Source organism: Galeopterus variegatus, unplaced genomic scaffold, assembly GCF_000696425.1.
Source record: "Galeopterus variegatus unplaced genomic scaffold, G_variegatus-3.0.2 Scaffold9019, whole genome shotgun sequence".
Lineage (NCBI taxonomy): Eukaryota > Metazoa > Chordata > Mammalia > Dermoptera > Cynocephalidae > Galeopterus > Galeopterus variegatus.
The window spans coordinates 16,735-30,054 of NW_007735130.1; the positions used below are offsets into that span (position 1 = coordinate 16,735).

Below are 13,320 nucleotides of genomic sequence, written 5' to 3' on the forward strand. Positions count from 1 at the left end.
TAAAGAAAGAGATGGGAATCAGGGACCAGGGTGTCCTAAAGGGAAATGAGGGACATCCCCAAGATGATGGTGACGAGAAACCCAAGACAACATCTCTGTCACAGCCACTGTCACCCACAGTGGAGCAGGACAGAAGGCTACAGAGGCAGGTACTTCAAGAAAATGAAGTTGGATAAATATCTGATGCATCTGGAGATGTCATGAGCAAATTTAGAGAACCCACAGAGAATTTGGGTTAAACTAGTGATAATAATACACAAAAAACTAAGCAAATGGAAAAATTAAGACTATTCATTCCAGGGCAAAAACAAACCATTATGCAGGGAAAGAAAAGTAATTGTAATCATAAGACACTCATAGTTCAGCTATAAATAGTATTTACAGCGTCATAATAATGTAAACATTGCATACCAATGTAACCAGGTGTATGATATAAGTGAATTGAGAGTGTAAGGAGATGGGAAGTATGCATGCTTGTGGAAAATCTAGAAGTAACAGTGGAGCATGATATTTAGTGATTTGGGGGTAAATAGAATCAGTTAAAGAGTTGGAAGTGATTGCCCCTGGGAAGCAAGAAATTAAGAGACTAGGCAATGACTGCAATTTTTGTAAGAAGTCTTGAAAAACTCTTAAAATGAAGCACCTTTGGAGAAATGTCTGATTCCAGGGCTGCGGAACAAGATGAGCCTAGAACTGATTGTGGTGCCAGAAAGTGAGGAAGTGCTCAAAGAATGTTGGGGCATGTCACAGAGTCGCAAGCCAGCTTAAAGGGGCTGCCACTGGCCACATATGGGACACTCTGAATACCAGAATACTTGAGTACAGTCGTGTGCTATAAATGCGGTATTTTGAAAAATATAAAAATCTTCGAGCCTGTACTGAAAATTGGTAAATAATGAATAATAAATAAATACATAAATGAGGGAGAAAGAAGTCTCTTGAAAGAATGCCAAAAGCCAGCTAGTGAATGTAGAAAGAGTGCTACAGTTAGAAAACCCTCATTTTGTGATCATCATTATGAAGATTGGGTCAGGCAAGGATCATCGGTGGATACTAATTCTAAGGGAAATTTTGATGAGAAGCAGGATATGTATATGGTCTTAAGTGTCTGTCCACAGGCTGCTGTTAGTCGCAAGGGAGAAAAAAAGAAAAAGAAACTAATTCTCTGGTGGGAGAAATAGGGCAATACCTTGACAGAATGAAAAAAATTAATAGCTGTGAGGAACAGGTGAACATTATGGGTTTCCACATGTGATAGCCTGAAAAGCATCTGCAATATAGTATTCCAGCCAGGAAGGCATAACTGCAATTTAATCAAAAGGAAACATTTGCTTAAATGAGAAACTTTCTAGTTAAACAGATTAGTGGGAGGGACTGTGTTCTTAAAAAAAAAAAAAAAAGACAATATCATAAAAGTCAAAGAAAGGCCGTGGAAATGTTCCAGACTGAAAGAGGTTAAAGAGCCATGACAACTAAGCACAAAACTTGCACCTAGACAGGACTGTGTGCTGGAGGAGGAAGATGCCATCACAAACATTATTAGGTCAACTGACAAAATTAGAATATGGACAGTAGATTACATAAACTTATTGTGTCAATGTAAACTGTAAATGTATAAAGTTCATAACTGCACTGTAGTTATGTAAGAAAATATCCCATCTTAGGAAATACTAAAGCCTTTAGAGGTAAAAGACCATGATATTATGTATCTTACAATCAAATGATTTAGAAAAAAATTATTCACATACACACACACACACACACACACACACAGAAAGAGAGATAGAGACCGTGATCAAGGAAACGGGTCTAAAATATTAACAATAAGTAAATCTGGGTACATAAGTTCCTCTTGTTCTATTTTTATTTTTTATCAGTTTGAAATTATTACCAGATAAAAAGTTAAAAAGAAATTAAGCACGTTTTGATAACCCCACAAATTTTAATTAAAAATATATATATATAATAGTATAACCACCTTAAGAAATAAAATACTACTAATGCAGTTTAAAAAATCACATTGGGGGCCGGCCCGTGGCTCACTTGGGAGAGTGCGGTGCTGATAACACCAGGGCCCCAGGTTCGGATCCCATATAGGGATGGCCGGTTCGCTCACTGGCTGAGCGTGGTGCTGACAACACCAAGTCAAGGGTTAAGATCCCCTTACCGGTCATCTTTTAAAAAAATAAAAATAAAAATAAAAAAAATAAAAAATCACATTGGGCCACTGAGTTTTGCATATGTTGTTTGGAAAAGACCAATAAACCACAGGTTCCATAGATATAGACACAGATTTAGTTATGGGTTAGACATATGTGTAGATATATTTTCCACATCTCTCTTTTTATTTTCTACCATCTAGTATCTGTTAACATGTATTAACAATGCTTAAAGGTCAGGATATACTGTATGGTCTCAATGATTTAAAAGACATAAAAGTAGAGAAACAAAAATTATATTGCATCATTACTATAAGGAAATATACAAAACCGAAAAAAATTTCTGCTTTATAAATTTGTGTTTTCCAAAATTTCTATAATGAGCATACATCACGTTTACTATCAAAATAGATGCAATTTTAAAAATCAGACTATATAATTTTGCATCTATCATATGATCACAATCATGTAAAATTATACACAACAAAAGAATGAAAGGGAACACATAAAAAAAGATTATTTCTGGGTGGTGAGAACACGATGTTTTTCTTCTTTCAGTGCTTCCATATTTTCCTAATTACTGCTATAATGATAAATTATTAGTTTTCTTTTTTTCATCAATGAGAGAGTTACAGATTATTTTTAAAATGAGGTCCTCACCTCACTCTATGCACAAAAATTAATTCCAGTGATTTTAGAGAGTTAATTTTTCAAACTGTAGAAAACTAAGAGAACATGAAATCAAATATTAATCAAACCTCTATAAAGGGGTGATTCTCTAAATTTAGGAATGCTAAGAGAAATCATAAAGAAAAAGAGTTGCTATGTAAAAATTCCATAATATCATAAAGTCCTGAGGATGTAACTACACACTCTGAAAGAAATGCAAACATAAGACTCCTTAATCCTTCAGTCCATTGGGCTTAACCTCCTGCCAGTCCCCTTGCCTCGGTGGCTCACGTTGGCCCCTGGTCACTCACTCCCTTTACTTTCACCTCTCCTGTAAGATGACCTGAGGGGCTCTGGTGCAACAGGTACCCTTCCTGCCCTTGACACATAGCAATTACAATTCTTAATGCTCTCCATTGACTCTGCTTCCTGACTCTGCTGAAGATGAAGACTAGAGAAAAGCATTATCCCTTCTTTATCCCTTTCCTGGCAGAAGGCGAGAGGCTTGTCTTCCCAGCTTGGCCAAGAACTCCTGCAGAAGGGCCAGCGTGGCCGCCCTGCTCTCTGCAGGATGGCGTCTTTGTCTGCGATTGCTGTGCCGGCTCCAGCAGCGAGGCAGACCATCTGCTGATGCCCACCACCAGCTGCCGTCTCGGCTTAGCTTTCTCGTCTCCCAGGAGAATTCCCTGACTTTCAGGCACAGCCTTGCCCTTGCTCAGCCTGGGTCCTTATCTTTTGGGAGCTTTCATAATCTCTCCTGTTCATTTAGCATCGCCCTGGTTTTCCCTCGAGGACTGAGATCTGTAGCCCTCCCCAAATCCCCTGCCATTGCATGGGCCTGTAGCACAGGGAGTACATCCTGGAAAGGATCTGAGAGAGCCCACAAGGGACATATAGCTTCCACCAGGAGGAAAACAAAGCCTGGGCCTCTAAGTCCCAGGGGATCTTACTTTCATTTCCCCATATGGAGTCTCAAACCTGTGAATTATACCCAAGGTTGAAATTTTACTTTGATAAATTTTTTCATGGGAAAACAAAACAGAACAAAACATAAAAAGAGCACATTCATTTAGATCAGACTCTTTTTCCACCTCGAATGCTCTCCCCTACGTCTCCACATTTTTAAATCAGACATGACCATCAGACTCCAGAAGAAACACTAACTCCTTAGAAAGTCTTCTCTGATCTTGCAGATGAATGTGATCTTTCCTCCTTCTTAAATCCTGTATTCAGATGTCTCCTAGGAAGAATATGGGGGGTCTTCAAAAAGTTCATGGAAAGAATTCATATTATCTTTTAATTCTATTTTTCCATGAAATTTGTGAAATACCCTCGTATGTGCTGCCTGGCCCCTCCCTTTCTCAGCCTGTGGCTGAGGCCTCAGTACCTGCAAGGCCCAGCTTGGTCCCGTTACAGCATGAACCGAATAGACCAAGTAAAGATGCTTGCAGGCCCAGAGCCACCACAGTGAGAAGTCTCTGTGAATGGCTGCTGAATGGATGGATGGCGAAAACTCCTACCTAGACAGCAGAGCTCTGTGTCCAGGGCTCTCCAGTGCCCTGCACCCCTGCCGTCTCTACCGTTACCTGGCCTGGGATGGAACATGAGCCTGAGATGGATTCTAAGTGATGTACTGAGGGAGAGTATTCAGGAGAAACCTAAAGCAGGAGAAGGCCAGGGAAGAAGCTCAGAAAGGATGTCATGAGAAATCTAGCCACAGCCTGTTCCATGGGGAGCCTGGAGCATAAAGAGCACCACCTGGGCTATCCTGCCCAGAGGCAACAGTGCCAGGCTGCTAGACGCCCCCTGTCCATCAGCCACGGGCCATGATGTCTCCAGAAAGGGGGAAGGTAGGCTTGTAACCTCCCACACCTCCAGCTGCCATCGGCCCAGGGCAAACCTCCAGGGAAGAGCACAGATGAGAGCTCTCTGCAGCTAACACCCACAGCAGCTAGGGGATGGGAGAACAGGCCTGGGAAAGGGTGCCAGGGTGAGACACCATCACCATCTGTTATGCCCCCTGACTTTTTTTCAACCACACACATTTTTTTTTGACTTGTCTGTCACCAGCTAACTTTCACCTTTTAAAAAATTCTTCATAGTTGGATATGAACACGATCAACTAATCCCAATCCTGATCAACAATACTGAAACCCCAGACTCCTTGCTTCCATGGATTAGACAGGGGATCATTTGGAATTTTCATCACAGCATTTTAGAGACCATCCAGTGCTGTTTCTTCATCTCATAGATGAGGAAACTGAGGCATAGAGACATAAGGCAAATTTTATAGCAGAACCAAACCTGAAGCTGCCTGACTTTTAGACAAGAGCTATTTGGCCATATTTCTATTTCTACTTATGTCATTGCATTAGGCCTATTCTGCTAAGATTTTCTAATTAATCATTATTGGAAATAATCATTAAATTTAATGCTTGGGGAAAAGTTTCATGCCAGGAATATTCCCTCCTGTGGCTTATGTCTTAGATGAGGACATGGAGTCAAGCCAGATATAGAACCTACTTAAAACCTTACAGAGTTTTAAAGCCAAACTTGAACCTTCTGGAGTTCATTTATTTATTCTTGGCAACTTGCAGCTTCCTGATTCTTGGAAAGTTGCTGGCTCATTTAGAAGAAAAACTCATGAGACTTCTTGTGCATTGAGTAGCTCTTACAGAACAATCTTTTGAAGTGTGAAGTGTAAATGAGTAAGCAGCGGAGCACGGAAGTTCCCCTAAAGTACACATGGATGGCATCATCGAGGGAGCAGGCACCTAGGGAAAATGCATAATTTTTTCTTGTGCCCTGAACACTGAGGAAATAGTCTTGTGCTCAGCAAATCCCAAATGTGGTAGAGTTTTTCCTTTGTCTGAGACTCTCCTTAACTGTGTGAGTGACTTAGGTGGATACCAAAAGTTACCAGAGAGAGCAGGGCAGGCCTAGACCCATCCCACCCTGTCTCTAGTAGCCCTCTCGCAATGTGCTCGAGCAGTAAAGGTTCTTTCTCTCCCTAGTCCAGCCTAGTCAGAATCACCTGCCGTGGAATCAGAATCCTTAGGCTAAAAGAGCGTGATCATCCAGTTTCATGACCATCACGGACCAATTAGGACGACTGCTCTTCCATAATTAAAGGCCTAATACTCTGAAGGTTGAATGCCATGGAAGAGGCGTCTCCTTAGAACACAGATAATTTCTTTTGACACAGATAAAATCTTTTTTGCTTATTTAGCCTTCAGTCACATAGAAGGCCAACTGGTCTCTGCCCTGGTGCACACTGTAGGGTCTCTCCTAGCCCAGGTTCAGCTCAAGGCTCATTAAGATTTCTTTTTTTTGTGTGTGTGTGTGTCCGGCAACGGATCGCAACCCTCAGTGTTGCGTCCGCACCTCGCTCAGCCAGTGAGCGGTTGTGTGTGTGTGTGTCCGGCAACGGATCGCAACCCTCAGTGTCGCGCCCGTACTGGACCGGAACCAGCAACGGGATCGCAACCCTCGGTGTTGCGCCTGCACCTCGCTCAGCCAGTGAGCGGGAACCGGTCTGTATGTGGGATCCGAACCCTCAGCGGGAGCGCCGCCACGCTCCCAAGCGGCGCACTGTAGCAGTGTGCCACCGGGCCGGCCCTCATTAAGATTTCTTAACCAGTTCCTCTGTGTTGTATGTTAGAAACAGTGGCTCTCTTCCTTAATAGCTGGTCTACCTGTTGAAGCAAAGAGCAAATATAAGCAATTGTCTAGTGCCCAGAAACTCGGTTTTGGCCACTTGGTTCCCAGTTCACCATACACACTACTCCTCTTGAGGATGTTCCAGGGAGAAAAATTTAAATTCTCCATCCACTCCATGATTAACATGGACCATCACTTCTCCCACACAACTACAGCAAATATTCAAGACAATCTTTAATTCTGTTCACAAGCTTTTGAACATTCCAGGTCCCCCCACTGTTTTAAAAGATGGCAAATACAGCCTAGCTGACTTGATGGACACAGGCTATCGAGTCAACCGACCCAGTTCAAATCCTGGCTCTGCTCCAGATTAGTTTGTGGCCTTGGGAAAGTTACCAGACATTTCTGAACATAAGCTTCCTCGTCTGTATACTGCAGGTAACACTGCGTAGCTTGCAGGGTAGTTGTGAGTGTCGACTGAGTTAATGTTCAAAAATGACCAGCCCATAGTAGGTGCTCAAAACCTGGGAGCAATTACTATTATTATTGTTTTGGTGACATCTGTCCTGCATTACATATTGTGCTAAGGAACCCAAATTTTCTTAAAGTCTTCTGCAGGCAGCTGGGGCTGACTGCTGAACCTTTCCTCTGAGCTAGTACCACGGGAGGTTTTCTGCACCTTTTCTCCTCCTGCCCCTCAACCCCAGCCACAGGGAGGAGAGTGCTGACTCACGAGGGGCTGAAATGACTTACTCAAGGTTTCCCAAGACGGGCTAGACTCCTGAGCAAGGGAGCCCTGGAATCATCACTCCTTACTTGTTATATCTGTAGCCTTTGAATGGTGACGGGGGAAGGTTTTGAAGCACCAGCTCTTTTCCTTCTCCTAACTTACCTCTACCTCTGACTTAAAAAACAAAATCAGTCATTGGCTGCCACATGATTTAGCTCCCACCAGAGAGGTGCTGGCCAAATTCCCAGGTGCCTGGAAATGTGGGCCTGGAGTTTGGGAAAGAGGTAAAAGACGGAGACGTAGATTTGGACTCCTCTACCTACCTGAGCTGTTAGTTGAAGCTCTGGGGGTGGGTACAATCTCTGAAGTGCTAATCCAGCTCATATGCTAAGAGAACTAATAGATCACATGTAATATGTAATATGATCTATTGTATAATAGCCAACAAAACTTTGAAAAAGAAAATTAATGAGGGAAGAGCTCACATTAAAGGATGTTAAAACCTGTCATAAAACTAGTTTAAAAAAAAATTAAAAACTAGTACAGTGCCTCATAGAATAAGATAAGCAGTCAGACCATAGTGCACACATGACAACTTAATATGTGATCAGTAAATGGCTCCAGGTCATGTAATTCATTATTAGTTATTTGAAAAGTTGAATTAGGTTTTGAGGCAGAGACGTTAGCACTTACCATATATTCTATGTGAACCTCCAACTGGAAGCAAAAGACTTTGAGATGGTGGAGTTGCAGGTGGAAGTAGTCTGGTTGCCTGAGTCACTGCCTGGAGGGGCACCACCCAGGAGTGCCACTTAACCATCACTGGGCTTGATATGAGTGAGACTTAAGGCTTTGTCGTGTTAAGGTGTTGAGATTTTGAAGTTTGACAATTATAGCAGCTAGCATTAATTATCTCAAATACCTTATCCCACATATCAAAATCAAAATAAATTCTAGTTAGAATAAGAAACAAAATGTCCAATGCTGGAAGAAAATAAAGGTGAATGCTTATTCCATCGCTGGATGGGGTTTTCCTAGGGCTGAAACAGTAGAAGAAATGATAAAAGGAAAGATTCATAGTTTAACTATATACAAATTTTTAAATTCTGTTTAAAACAGATTTGAATTTAAAAACAGAATCGAACAGCAAATGAGAGAGTATATTTGCAGCAACTATGATGAAGAATTAATATCCCCAATGTTTAAAGAGCTCATAAAAATGGAGACCAGGGGAGAGAGAAAGGATTATCTGAAGCAAAGCTTTAATCATAGTTGGCTTGTCCTGATACCTAAAATGTTTCTGAGTTCCCTGTTTCTGCCAGTTGGTTTGCGTTCTGTACGTGCAAACTGTATTTAACATTGGCTCAAACCCAACCTAATTAGTAAAGCCAATCTGCCGCAAAGAAAAGATCATTATAATGCTTCATGCAGCCAAACGTCCGTGATGTTTCTAGTAGGTGCTGTTGGAAGTTCTCCACATGACTGCTCCCCTCTATTGGTACAAGAAATTTAGAGCTGGTCATACCCCCCTTTCTGGGAGCTCAAGAGTAATGGTGTGATTGTCTCCAGGAACAGAGCTGGAGCAGACAATGAAGAAATTTGAGGCAATTTAAAAAACTAATCCTGCTTGTACTCATCTGGTTGTGCAGTCACTGAATTATGCTATGGATCCCACTGCCTGGTGCTAGTCACTTTCTATGCATAACTCACGTAATCCTGATGATAGCCTTGTATATCTAGGTATCATTTCCCCTCTTTTTCAAATAAGGAAACTGAGGCTCAAGTTGATGAAATAATTTGGCCAAGGTTACACAAGGAACAGGTAGAGCTGACATCTGAACCCTGGTACATTTGACTTCAGGGGCATGTACCCAATTACTGCCCACATTGCCTCCTGCTGAACTAAAGAAAGGTTCTAAATATATGACATTTCTTGGCAATAGCAGGGTGTAGGAGGCATAGGAGGATGTGGAAGAATAGATACAGAATGAAGCAAGGGCACAACTTCTGCTGTCAGCTACTTTCTGGACTGAAATAACTAAGAAAAACCCAAACAAAATATATGAAACATCAGTTTTCAAGATACTGGATCTCAGGAAGAGAAAGACAGCAATCCTTGAGAGATGGGACACAATTTAGATGAATCCTCTGATTGCCCCACCTAACTGCCTAGAGAGATTCCAGGCCATACTGCAGGCAGGGGGAACCCAGGCAGAGCCCAGCAGTCTCCTTGGGTTGAGGAGATGGAGGTGAGATGCCAAGACAGCTAGAATTCACATGCCAGAGAATGGAAAATAGAGGGCTGCACAGACAAAAAAGCTCTCTGTAGCGAGTCCTCTTTGAGTCTTCAGCTACTTCTGATCAGTTACATACATATGAGGAAACAATCCAAGTCCAGGGAAAGAGTAAAAATTAGAGGGAAAAATTCCTGGAGCTCACACAAGGCTGCAAATGGTTCTTGTTTTCAACAGCCATATTGGAAAACCTCAAAATTCATGAAGCATTGGGTAAAGTATCTAGAAGGGTTTTACCTAATTTGTGGGGCAAAATTAGCCCTAGAATAAATTCTGTTCTGGTTCAGTGTAGCAAAGCTTAAAAGCAAGACCTGAAAAGACCGAACTGTTTCCAAGTAACTTAACCGCAGCCCAGAATAAATCTCAAGAATCTTATAGGAATTCTCAAGGTTACCCAGTACCAAACAAGGTAAAATTCACAATGTCTGATATCTAATAAAATATTACATATATCTGATATCTAATAAAATAAAATATTAAATATTAAATATGAAAAGAAGTTGGAGAATAAGATGCATGATGAGAAAACCAATCAGTTGAAACTGACACAGAAATGACACAGATCAGTGTGCCGCTTGGGAGCGCGGCGGTGCTCCCGCCGAGGGTTCGGATCCCACATACAGACCGGCCGCTCACTGGCTGAGCGAGGTGCGGGCGCAACACCGAGGGTTGCAATCCGTTGCCGGTCACGAAAAAAGACAAAAAGGAAAAAAAAAAAAAGAAATGACACAGATGATAGAATTAATAGACATGGATATTAAAAGTATTTATAACTTCATTCCATATGTTCAAGAAGCTAAAGGAAAGATTGAATTTAGTAGAGACATGGAAGATATAAAAAAGATCCAAATAATTTGTTTATTTATTTATTTTATTTGTATTTTTTAAAAGATGACTGGTAAGGGGATCTTAAACCTTAACTTGGTGTTGTCAGCATCACACTCACCCAGTGAGCTAACCGGCCATCCCTATATGGGATCTGAACCCATGGCCTTGGTGTTATCAGCACCGCACTCTCCCAAATGAGCCACGGGCCAGCCCCCAAATAATATGTTTAAAGATGAAAAGCTATAATGTATGAGATGAAAAATAAACCAGATGGGATTAGCCGCCACCAAGAAAAGAATAGTGACCTTGAAGACAGAGCAATAGAAACTATCCAAAATAAAATACTAAGAGAAAAAAGACTTAAAAATATAAACAGAACATTATTAGTGAGGTATGGAGCAACTTCAAGAAGCCTGACACAGAGGCAATTGAAGTTCCTGAAGGAGGAAAAAACAAACAAACAAAAAAAAAATTGAAGAAATAATGGCTGGAAATTTTCCAAACTGGCTGAAAACCACTCATCTATACCCACATATGCAAAAAAGTTCAACAAACTCCAAGCAAAGGAAACACAAAGAAAACTACACCAAGACATATCATGATTGATTTCTTAAAACCTGTGAGAAAGAGGAAATCTTGAAAGTATCCAAAGTAAAAGATCCCTCCTGTGAAGAGGAACAAAGATGAGAATGGCAGGAGACTTCTTATGGAAACAACGTGAGTTGTAGGAGTGAAACAACATTTTAAAATACTGAGAGAAAAAAAAATTGAACCAAGACTTTTATACCCAGCAAAAATATTTTTTGAAAATGAAGATGAAATGAAGACTTGTAAAATCATACGAAAGCTGAAAGAATTTATCACAAGCAGGCTACAAGGAATGTTCAAGTAAGTGCTCCAGGCAGAAGGAAAATGATACCAGATACAAATGTGGACCTACCCAAAGGAAGGAAGAGCACTGGAAATAATAACAGTGTATGACTGCATGATTTTTCTTATTTAATCTCTTTAAAGCATGATTGACTGTTTAAAGCAAAAATGATACTGTGTTTTGGGAGGGGAAAATGAAAGTCCAATTTTACTTCAAAAGTTCATGGAAAGATTCATCTTAACTTTTGATCCTATTTTTCCACAAATTTTTGTAGTACCCTCAAATATTGCTGTAAGGTTCTTACACTGTACACACAATGGTGTAATGTGGCTCTCGTTAGCGTCTGGCCCACCGTCTCCTTGAGACCAAACACTATGCCTTCAATTAAGTTGCAGAGTTCTGATGGAGAGGTATTCGAAGTTGATGTGGAAATTGCCAAACAGTCTGTGACTATCAAGACCATGGTGGGGCCGGCCCGGTGGCGCACTGGAGAGTGTGCCGCTTGGGAGCGTGGCGGCGCTCCCACCGAGGGTTCAGATCCCATGCGGAGACCGGTTCCCGCTCACTGGCTGAGCGCGGTGCAGGCGCAACACTGAGGGTTGCGATCCTGTTGCCGGTCCCCGGTACGGGTGCGACACCGAGGGTTGCAATCCCGTTACCGGTCAGTAAAATAAAAAGACCATGGTGGAAGATTTGGGAATGGATAATGAAAGAGATAATGACCCAGTTCCTCTACTAAATGTTAAGGCAGCAATATTAAGAAAGGTCATTCAGTGGTGCGTCCACCACAAGGTTGACCCTCCTTCTCCTGAAGATGGTGAGAACAAAGAAAAGTGAACAGATGATATCCCTGCTTGGGACCGAGAATTCCTGGAAGTTGACCAAGGAACACTTTTTGAATTGATTCTGGCTGCAAACTACTTAGACATCAAAGGTTTGCTTGATATTACACGCAAGACTTTTGCCAATATGACCAAGGAGAAAACTCCTGAGGAGATTCACAAGACCTTCAATATCAAAAATGACTTCACTGAAGAGGAGGAAGCCCAGGTACGCAAAGAGAACCAGTGGTATGAAGAGAAGTGAAATGTTGTGCCCGACACTGTAACACTGCAAGGATTGTTCCAAATACTAGTTGCACTGCTCTGTTTATAATTGTTAATATTAGACAAACAATAGACAAATGCAACAGCAAATCAATTGTATTAGTGGAATATTGTCCTCATTGCATGTGTAGTTTGAGTACAGATTCCAAACCTATGGTGGAGTTTCTTCTAGTGTGATCAAAAATTTCTTTTTTCTTTGCTCTGAATAAAACTGAACTGTGAGTTCTCTATATTTTGGGCTTTCCCTCTGTTTTGTAAAGTGATTTCTGCCTAGTTTATTGTCCATTTTACTTTAGTAACCTTTTAAAAGTTGGCATTGTAAATAAAACAACATACTAAAAGTTTTCTGGAAAAAAAAAGTGGTGTAATGTTACTTGAAGATGGAACGTGATCATTAAAAATACATACGCTACACACCCTGAAGCAGCCCCTAAAAATATATTATAGCTAATAACTCTACAAAGGACAGAAAAAGAAATAATAAAAAATACACAATTAATTCAAAAGAAAGCAGAAAGAGAATACAAAAAACAAATAGCAAGATGTTTGATTTAAACCCAACCATATAAAAAGAAAATCACATTATATCTATATGGTCTAAGCTCCCCAGAAAAAGGCAATAATTGTCATATTGGATAAATAAAGCAAGCTACAGTTATAGGCTGCCAACAAGAAGCCACTTTAAATATAAAGACACAGGGCTGGCTGGTTAGCTCAGTTGGTTAGAGCATGGCACTCATAACACCAAGGTCCAGGGTTTGATCCCTGTATGGGCCAGCTGCATCACCTCCACCCTCTGTAAAAATATATATATAAGGACACAAATGGGTTAAAAGGAAATAGATGGTGTGATGATTAATTTCACATGTCAACTTGATTGGATTAAGGTACACCCTGATAGCTGATAAAGTATTATTTCTAGGTGTGTCTGTGATGGTGTTTTCAGAAGAGATTGGCATTTGAATCAGTAAACTGAGTAAGGAAAATCCACCCTTACTCAATG

General features: G+C 41.0%; 1 pseudogene; it reads left to right on the forward strand.

Moving 5' to 3' along the window:
* Positions 1-11,585: 11,585 nt before the first annotated feature.
* Positions 11,586-12,343, forward strand: LOC103608961 (annotated as a pseudogene).
* The last annotated feature ends 977 nt before the right edge of the window (positions 12,344-13,320 follow it).